This window comes from Amblyomma maculatum, chromosome 6, assembly GCF_055883805.1.
Source record: "Amblyomma maculatum isolate TAMU_Amacu chromosome 6, ASM5588380v1, whole genome shotgun sequence".
Lineage (NCBI taxonomy): Eukaryota > Metazoa > Arthropoda > Arachnida > Ixodida > Ixodidae > Amblyomma > Amblyomma maculatum.
The window spans coordinates 5,378,906-5,388,702 of NC_139349.1; positions in this window are offsets into that span (position 1 = coordinate 5,378,906).

A 9,797-nucleotide genomic window follows, 5' to 3' on the forward strand; every position below is an offset into this window, starting at 1 on the left:
CCGACACGACAAGGCAGTGATCCAAAGAGAGGACTTACCTGACCACTGAGAGAATAAAAAATCTATTCGAATCCTGTAAGTGCAACTTTTTTAATTTTTTTTTTAAATCATGCAAATTTTTCCTTTTTTTTTAAATCGCAACGTTAAATTAAGCTACTAAGATTTCGCCTGGGGTGTGTTCCCCTTTAGGTTGCTATATGTGATGTTTTCAATTCTTAATAGCCGTAAAACCTGCCGTGAACAGAGGCACGAAGTGACGGCATGACAACAGTAACACTATTCAGTTACCTTCACCGTAACCATTTCCTGCCTTCAGTTCAGACACATCTCTCGATAACAATCGCCGTTTAACCCGCTCAGAGGCAAACCAGTGAGGAGAAAGAAGTTGCGGGACCCTACCTTTGAGGAGACGGAATTATGCATGTAGGACATGCAGAAACCGGATTTCGCCACGTACCAACTGTTGTGTTCTCTTTAGCCAACAAAATCGATCCGATGACGTCACGTGACAATGTCAGAAGTTTAAAGCCCAAGCATATCTTGGGCTTTAAACTTCTTGCTTGGTTCTAAGAGCAATGATAAAACGTGGCAGGATTCCTTAGGAAATTTTCAATTAAGCCGAATACCAAGCAATCACCTTTTATATACATACAGTGTATAATACATACCACATGTCCCTGGTAATTTCAGCCAAGTGCTTACGAAAAACGAAATATTAGAGGCGAGCGAGAGAAACCATGCAGTTGCATATCGTTGGTAACCACCTTGCACACCACAGGCAATTTTTGTGTTTTAACACTGGACGTTAGTCAATTTTATGGTAGAATTTCTAAATATTGACCATAGGGGAGAAATGAGATTGCAAAGTGGGAGAGCACCTTCAGAAACTCCCATTGAATTTTTCGCTATAAAAAAAACCTGCCATGTATCTTCTTCCTCAGCTCAAAAGAAAATTTGCGATATATTAAAAGGAAGCACGGGAGATTAGCGCACTCATGCATTACGCAAAATATTACTAGATTAAAAAGTGCAAATTCCCGCGACATACCAGCGATGGTAGAAAACCAAGGGCTTTATTTCCTTGCACTTTTGAAAGATGTACGGCCGGGGATGTGTTTTTATCTGCTATAATTTCAGGGGTAATTGGGGAGGACGGGCACGGGCAAAGAATTTAACTCCTCACCCCCTCCCACTCAGGTGAAAAATTGAAGGCCATCCTGGTTTTCCTGAAGTCACAGGGAGCCGTGAAGGTACACGTAGCAGAGGACCAGAGAATAAGGTCGGCTTGTCGTTCCGATCACAGAGTCCAGCACCAGCGCGCCGCTCGTGCCAACAACAACCGCTTCGTCGTCGTCGGCACCAAACACGGCTGTCGCGCGGCGCTAGGCACGTGGCATTATTTTTTTCTCCTCTCACCTTGTCATCGGGACGATGTTTTCTTTCACGGGGGGGAATAATGAATGCCACGTGCCTAGCGCCGCGCGACAGCCGTGTTTGGCGCCGACGACGACGAAGGGTTGTTGTTGGCACGAGCGGCGCGCTGGGGCTGGACTCTGTGATCGGAGCGACAAGCCGACCTTATTCTCTGGTCCTCGGCTACGTGTACACTCACGGCTCCCTGTGACTTCAGTCGTATATATATATATATATATATATATATATATATATATATATTATATATATTGCGCTTGGGGACGCCGACGACGACGAAACGGTTGTTGGCTCGAGAGGCGCGCTGGTGCTGGACTCTGTTATATAAACTAGAAGCCGACCTTATTCTCTGGTTCTCGCCTACGTGTACCTTCACGGCTCCCTGGGGCTTGAGTCGTGACAATATACTTTGCGGCTGGCTTGGTTGGTTGGTTTATGATACAGAGGAATACAGCGCAGTAATACCGACAAGAACAACAGTTGCAAACAGGGCAAACTAAGGTAGGTTTGTGTCCATCTTTCTTGTCTGTGGTTCTGGTGCGCTGTATTCCTCTCTACACTCGCCAATCCTATGTCGGATAAAGCTGCATTTATAAAACTTGCTTCGACGGGTGGTACCTTCTTTTAGTATTGTAGCTTCGTAACTCAACGGTCTCCTTTCGCCGCATTTTTGTCCTCTTCGCAGATATGCACACTGAAGACAGTTATTGGCAACCGGTACTACGAAGCCGGTAACTTCTCATCTGCCCTGCGATGCTTTCAGCTAGCAAAGCAGGTCATGGGCTCGACCATCGAACCTGGTGACCAGGAGGGACGCGATCAGCGCAACGACATGCTGGCCACACTGCTTGCCAACGAGGTCCAGTGTGCACTGCGTACACATGACTACAAGCGGGTGCGTTTGACAGAAAGAACATTTAGGTTGTCGAATTTGCGAAGGCTCATCTAAGTTGAACGCCCCTCTTATTTTTAGTTTTGTTAGCAAAGACTGGTTAATCATTATTTATAGTAATCGCAACTGCTACAGCCGCATATCTGCTGGGCGCCAATTTTTCGATGTAGTTTCTACCATTTTGAACGGTTTAGAACGACCTGTGTACAAGGAAAAATTTGCATGCCTTGTTTGTAGTAGATTTTAATGTAATGGCGTCTACAGTAGAAAAGGTGGTGCAAGGTGACTACATAATTCTGAATGATCGAAAGGGTCCGCGATGCAGTCATGACGTAACGCGTACTGACTCCGCCGAAATTTAGAAACATTGTGACACAAGTGGTGGTTCCAACCTTCTGTTGCGAGTCAAGCTATATCCATTACGCCACCGAGTCACTTTGTTCGGCTGAGTAAAAAAAGGATACTGTGGTAGCGATAACTGTGTCGATATCTGCGATATAATACGCCAGAAGGACGCCCTCAGATCTTAGGCTACTGATTATACCGCATGTGTCCCTTGTAAGCAGTTCGTGATGATGTTGTTCTAGTGCGAATAAACAACCGCCAGCAAACGGGCTTTCTCCGTCACTCTTATAGATAACTTGGGAGCCCTCTTATAAGCGATCACACTGAATGCAAGCGCAAAGAAAGAACTTATGATGGATTGATCGCACAGTGGGCGACGGCCGTCTGTGCATATCAATAAAACGTAGCAAAACATGGATATGATACTGTAATGTTGTGTTGCAGTCCAAGCGTATCGATGACACGGATCCCCTACATTTACCTTTTTGAAATTTTGCACCGCATGTAACTCTGAGCGCTGATATTCGCTTTGAAATGGGCAGAAAAATGTTAGAGCTTTCGCTACAGTCATGCTGCACGTATCACTCGCAACCGAACAAAAAGCTTCAAGGCAACGGAAAGGCACTTATTTCTAGGAACGCCTGATAATAGCTAGCTGTCGGTGGTAGAACTTCAAGGCGGACGTACAGGGTTTGAAGCTTCCCACTGGTCCATTTTCCAGGAGAAAAATAGCGCAGAGTGGAATACGAGAGCTATCGTTTGGGAAAGCACGTCGTTTCACGTCGTCATCGCCATCAACATCGGCGTTGTCCCTCGTAACCAGCTCTGCAGGCAGGGCAGCGCGCTCTCCATCCTCTCCGATAGAGAGCGCGCTCTTCGATCACAAAGCTTGCTTCATGACAGTCAATAACTGTTAGTGGAGTGTTTCTTGAAGGAATATGCGTGAAAAATAAAACTTCTGTAATTGTACATACATGTCTGGCTCCAAATCTTTGTTTCAATCTATCGAAAAGGTGAAACACTGTGAGCTGCGCTCAAATTCTCATTAGAAAGCAACGTAATCGTCAGCAATTTTTTTTAACTTGCTAATAGTCTTTAGAATGCAAATATTACAGCACAAGTTTTATGTGCATTTATTACCCATTGTTACCGTACATGCATATCGAGTATTCGTTTTTGTTTTCTTGCTCTGTTTTCACTTATCTTAAATATGATCTGCTTCCACTTTTGTTTCTGTATGCACATTCGTTAAATGTCTTTTTTTTTTGTTGGCAATTTTGTCATGATGGTTAAATATTCTTTAGTTATTAGTTCCATCCGGTGTATGTGCGTTTTTGTCGCTTAGTGCCATTTAGAGGTGCCTGGGCCCAGTGAAGCTGCTTTTATCAGCTTTTAGCCCTTTCATCTCTCTGGGATGCACTCTCTTCCTGGAAAATAAAGTGAATTGAATGCAGTTAACTGCCCATTTTAAACATGAAATACTTTTATTTCCCGTTGTCAGCGACCTTGCGCTGACGTCGAGCCAAATCCGAGAGGCGTCATCCGGGCACCGCCACGGCCACGGAAACATCCGGACACCGAACGAGATTCAACGAGAAGAGTTCACCCTCGTACTAGACCGGCCGACAAGTGCTAGGTGCTGACTAAACTAGTTAATTTCCATTCAACGTTCGTTGAAATATCACTCAAACTGTGTATTGAAGATACGCTTAATATTAACCTCACATTTCTAATAATACCATGAAAACGACTGATACATTGCGCCATGCACCTATCAATTGGCTGTCAGGGGCCTTAGAGAAAGGGCTGCTCTAGGGTAAGCGATCCAGTGCGAGGGGGTCTATACGCGGAACAGCGGTACCAGCGCCGTCCAAGTAAGGGTGCCACGATCTCATGTTCGCCTAGCCGAATAAACCTACAGGGCAGTGCCGAAAATAAGGCAAAATATTCTGCAGTTCTGCACTAATGTTAGATATTTGTGCAATTTTGTCTATAGTACTTGTCAGCAGTCTGTAGTTTTTTTTTTTGTTTTTTTTTTTTACATTGTGAAGTTTGAATCTTACGACAAACATGTGTTGTCACAGCATGTTAACGGTCAAGAATTGCACTGAAACTCTACTTTTACAAAGAAGAAATTTATATAGATTATTTTTTCGACTGAGAGTAATTATTCCATGCTTACATATGCTTGGGCTGTGGAGCAGGCAGTAATTTTTCTATAGTGCACTCAACGGATCTCTGACGTAGTCACTGTGAGGCTTTAACGAGGATGCAAGTAAACGATGTTTTTTCTTTTTATCTTGCGGGCTATATGTAGAATCTAAGGCGGGGCAAAGTAACTTTAAAGAGAAACAACAAAACTGGGTGTTTCTCACGTGCTCAACAGAATTTACGCAGAATGTTTAAGCACTACGCAATATAACTTTTTTTTTAAGACAGGAAGTAAGTTTCGCATCATTAAAGTAAATGCAGTGACGTACAGTCGTGAGCAAAAGTGGTATACAACACTCAGCCGGTGACGCAGCTCGAGAAAGCTGCATCCCAACTTTACCTAGCAACAGCTATCTAAGATCGAGACAATAGTGGCAGTTCCCCATTTAATCCACATGCGTGTGTCGATGTCGCTATCCCTTACGCTGTCGCTAGATGGCATTTCGATGCAGTTTTCCCCAGCACTGTCACTGGCGGAGTGTTGTACTTTGCTCACGACTGTACGTAGCTAGCTTCAGACGACTGCTCAGAGTCTTTCAGCATTTAAATATTTGTGTAGTGCGTTGTGATTTAGGACAAAAACAATTTTATGTCATGTTGTCACTTGCCATTTTCATACTCCTACAACGAAATGCAAGAAACAAGGAAGCTGCACGAAATTAAATTTTCTCAATTGTTACCAAGCCGCCTTCTTAAAAAGCTTTTCGCAATTCTGAGCACCGAAATATTCTGGACGTGAGAAAAACTGACCCCCTTTCCCATTTGAAACCTAATATATGGTATAGAAAGCCATATCAGATGGCTCCGAAGCAGACCCCTTGGATTATTTAAAGTTCACAGAATCGTAGCGGGTAAGCCTCTATAGACAAGAACAGGAGGGGTGGGGAGGGGGTTGGGTGTTTAAGGCCATCATACTCTGTCAGAGCATGAAACTAATTAGGCAATGAAATTAATAGTGTCTGGGTAGAAGAGATGAACGTAGCTATGAAGTGGCTTTTCCTATGATGAAGTGGCTTTTTCTTCTTTGCCTTCTCGAATTCCGGCGACGTGGCGAGCAGCAAAGTGATGCGGGCCCTGGGTGCCACCGAAATCCGAAAGGAGGTCCCGGAGGAGGATTGTGCAGCGCGTCAGCCTCGCCTGAGGACCGAAGGCAGAGTGCATCCAAGAATCCGTGGCAGGATCCGCGGGGCGCTGCAGGCGCTGGTTCATGCGGAAGCCGGCACAGAGCTCAACTTTGACCCAGAGCACCCGCGGGTGGAGATAGATCACATGCAGCAGCTGTGCGGACCTATGGGCCTCACGCTGCAGCGGATGTCAGGGGGAGGCCACAAAGTGCGTCGCGCCCACGACGTCGCCTGAAGGGCAAAGCCACAACCACACAACTTATATCTTGAAAGCGGACGTGTGTACACACGAATAAATACGAAGTAGGCCAGCTCCCTTCTCCTTGCTCGTGTCTTCAGACATGTGAAATGCTTTTTGTGTGGTCCTTGTTTTGCGATGACCACGCGTTTCGCCGTTCGTCCGTACACAGAAGTGTTTAGTAGGAGCAAGATTCGCATTATCTCAGGGCGGGAGAAAAGGAAAAAAATGAAAATTCATTTTGAAGAGTTGAAAGATACAGTAATAGCTGTCGATCGGCGCGTCAACCGAGATCGGAGAGAAGGGAGGAAAGTAAGTGCGGATGAAATGTCTTAGTGAAAGGTTCAGAAATAGTTTCGACCACCCGCGGTTCTTTAACATGTGTTCATATTGCGCTTCAAGTCATCACACGGGCGCTTTTTGCGTTTCGCCATCAAAACTCAGTTCTCATGGTCGGGTTCAAACCCAGGGAACTTCGGCTCGCCTTCGCTTAGGTAATAATTTTTAATTGATTGTATATCCTTTTCGTTTTTTTTTTCAGTAGCCGAACAGTAGTTGCAACGTCACAGACGAGGGTCCACTCCAGACGTTCACGCGTGCGTGCACGCGTGAACGTCTGCGCGTAGCTTACTGCACGCGCAGGAACACGCGCCCACACAGAGAGAGAGCTTTTGTTCACCAAATGCGAAGTATATGCGCTGGGAGGTCGCTGTTTGACTTTCGGTTCGAGGCTAAAATGTCGCGGCCTAGCCTGAAAATGAAATTTCTGAGAACACTGCAGAATCTACACTGGAAAAATGCACAAGCTTGAACGTTGCTGTGCTGTCCGCTTTGCTTGTGAAACGTGTTATTTCCTTTATGAGAGGACGAGAGCCGGCGAAGATGGTGAACGCCGGCCTAAGTTGGTCAGCAGCCTCAGTCCGGGCCGCCGCAAGTGCCAGCCGCCTCGCGAGCACGGCGGGCCAGGGCCTTTTGGGCCCCGACCGACGAGCACCTGAGGAGGAAGGCCTCCCAAGCCTCTTGAGTAAGGGCGAGATGGGAAGGAAAGCGGAGACTAGACTGACATGCCCACACCATGTGGGATAAAGAGCAACGACTCTCTTCACAGTGCGGGCATTCGGGTTTAATGTTTGACTCGTAGCGAGCAGCCTGGGCCGGACAACCAAAAAGCGTTGTTCTGCTGCTGTCGCAGAACGCTGTCAACAGTTCCTTCGCCGAAGGTGGGTACCGTTGGTGCCGAGCTTCGCAGTTGTCAATAACTTCTCGGGGCCGCAGCAGGGGTCGCCCTAGCTCGTCATCGGGGGATCGGAGTTTGGGTGCCCGGAGGATAAGCGCGCGGGCAACGGCGTTGGCCGCTTCGTTCCCTGGTAGTCTCCGATAGGCCGGCGCCCACACGATGCGCCTAGGCTGGGGTTCCACGTCACGGACTGCATTTTAAAGCGGTAAGCCGGTGTGCCCACCTCACCGCGCATATAATTTTCATAGGCCAACCTCGAGTCGGTGATGACCGTTCGGCATTGGGGGTCAGAAACCGCGAGGACAATTGCGACTTCCTCGGCCCGATGAGCACTCACGGCTCGGAAAGAGAGCCCATATTGACCTGTGTGTTGCGGTGCGCTACCGCCACCGTGTAGTGGCCCGAACGGATCGGACCAGCCACATCGAATTAGTAGACTAAGCGATGGCTTCGTGGATATCGGGATTCATATTGCGTGGGACAGAGTCTACACACATCTTCTGTCGCCAATCCACGGGGATATTTAGAGCTTCGTTCTCCGGAAAACAGGGTGTTGCGATTTTTAGGCGCTAGAGCAGACATTGTCCTGGCCCCGTTTGCGCCAAGCCTGTGTAGTGGCTAACGGTATGGGCCTCCCGCAACTCCCAGTGCAAAGCGCACCCAGACAGAGACGCCGGTCTGTGGAAGTTGTGATTGGGAGGCCCAATTCCCACTTCAATGATGTTGGTTGCGGCACTTAAGCTGCGCTGAGGTGTAGGTACGAGGTAAAATATAGAATGGGGCTGGTAACGTGGGCCTGCGCAAGACGGAGCGCGTCGCCTCCACGGAGACCCTCACCCCGGTTCTATACCCGCCGCAGCGTGTGGCCCACCATTTCCAGCTTAAGTTAGGCGATTGTAGTGTCTGCTTAGAACTAACAGTGAATTGGAGGCCCAAGACCCGGACCTCACCCACCTCGCGCACATGCCCCTCGCGCAGAGATGTTTATTGAGGTGGGTTTGGTCTTGGCAGCTCGAATGTGTAGTAGTTCAAATTTGGTGGGGCGCAGGTGAGCCGGCAGACATTAGCATATGTCTCGACTATGGTGGCTGCCTGCTGGACGCTCTCCTCCATGGCGCCGATGGATCCCGTGTTGATCTAGAGGGTGATGTCATCGGCATAAAGTGAATGGTGCACACCCTCCAATTGCTGCAGTAGTTTGAGATGGCCCATCAGGGCTATATTGAACAAGGGCGAAAGCCCAGCACCCTGGGGTGTACCTCTGGTTCCCATGATTCAGTGAGTGACGGATACCGCGTGTTTCCTTTCTTTTAAGCCAATTCTAGAAAGCCGGTGTACTTTGATGCGTTCAATGGAATGCTTGTGTTGGACAAGTGGTGCGCGGTGTACCTTGTGCAGCATCAACGCTTAGGCTTTTGCATTTCTCCACTGCAGACTCTGCAGTGCTCTCGGAACTTTTCCGGCTGCAGTTGGTTGATTACCTCTCTTTGGAAGCTTTCTAACCATTCCCACCTATATGTGCCCGCAAATCACACCCTTTCCCACTCGTTCACGTTCACACATTTCAAACAGCCTGCCACCGGAAGTTAGGCCTACGTCACCGGATGTCGAGTACAACGTGACCACAATTAGGCGTCGCCATTACTCCTCCCGGCTATTTCGACGTCTGATTGACTAATTGAATTTAATTAGATACTTGACCCATATGCCACCAAATTTCTGTCCCAGCGAGATTTATTCGCCCTCTATCTTTGGCTTTGGCTCGCGTTCTGCGCACTCATGGTGTGCACGTCACTCCCGTTCCTGCTTGTAAGTGAATAAACTTTATTGAATTAAGACAAAACCAAAGGTAACGTAAATGGGCCCTTAGTCCAGAGCCATAAAAATGATTTAAAAAAAAAAGGATTAAGCATCCGGAAGGACCCTGTTGATATGGCACACGAAGGCCCTCCAACATGCCACCGCGTCTGCCCCTTCAGGTGGAGCGAGCCACTTCCGAAGTGAACTAGGTCGATGACTGGGTAGAAGAGAGTTTATGTACTGTTGGCGGGATTGGAGGCTGTGTGGGCAGTCCCACAGTAGGTGCATGGTGTCAGGGTATCCCGAGCAATGAGATCATTTAGGGCGGGAAGGGCATCCGGCGATATAATTGAGGATGTGAGGGGTGGGAAAACTATGTGTCCGTGCTTGTCGGACACGGCAGGAGTCTTTGTAAACTGAGGCACGAGCTGGTGATCGTTAAAGACAAGATAAAAAAGATAAGTTTCCTGGCGTCATTTACAAGATACCCTGCGTAGATTGTGACTATACTGCTATATC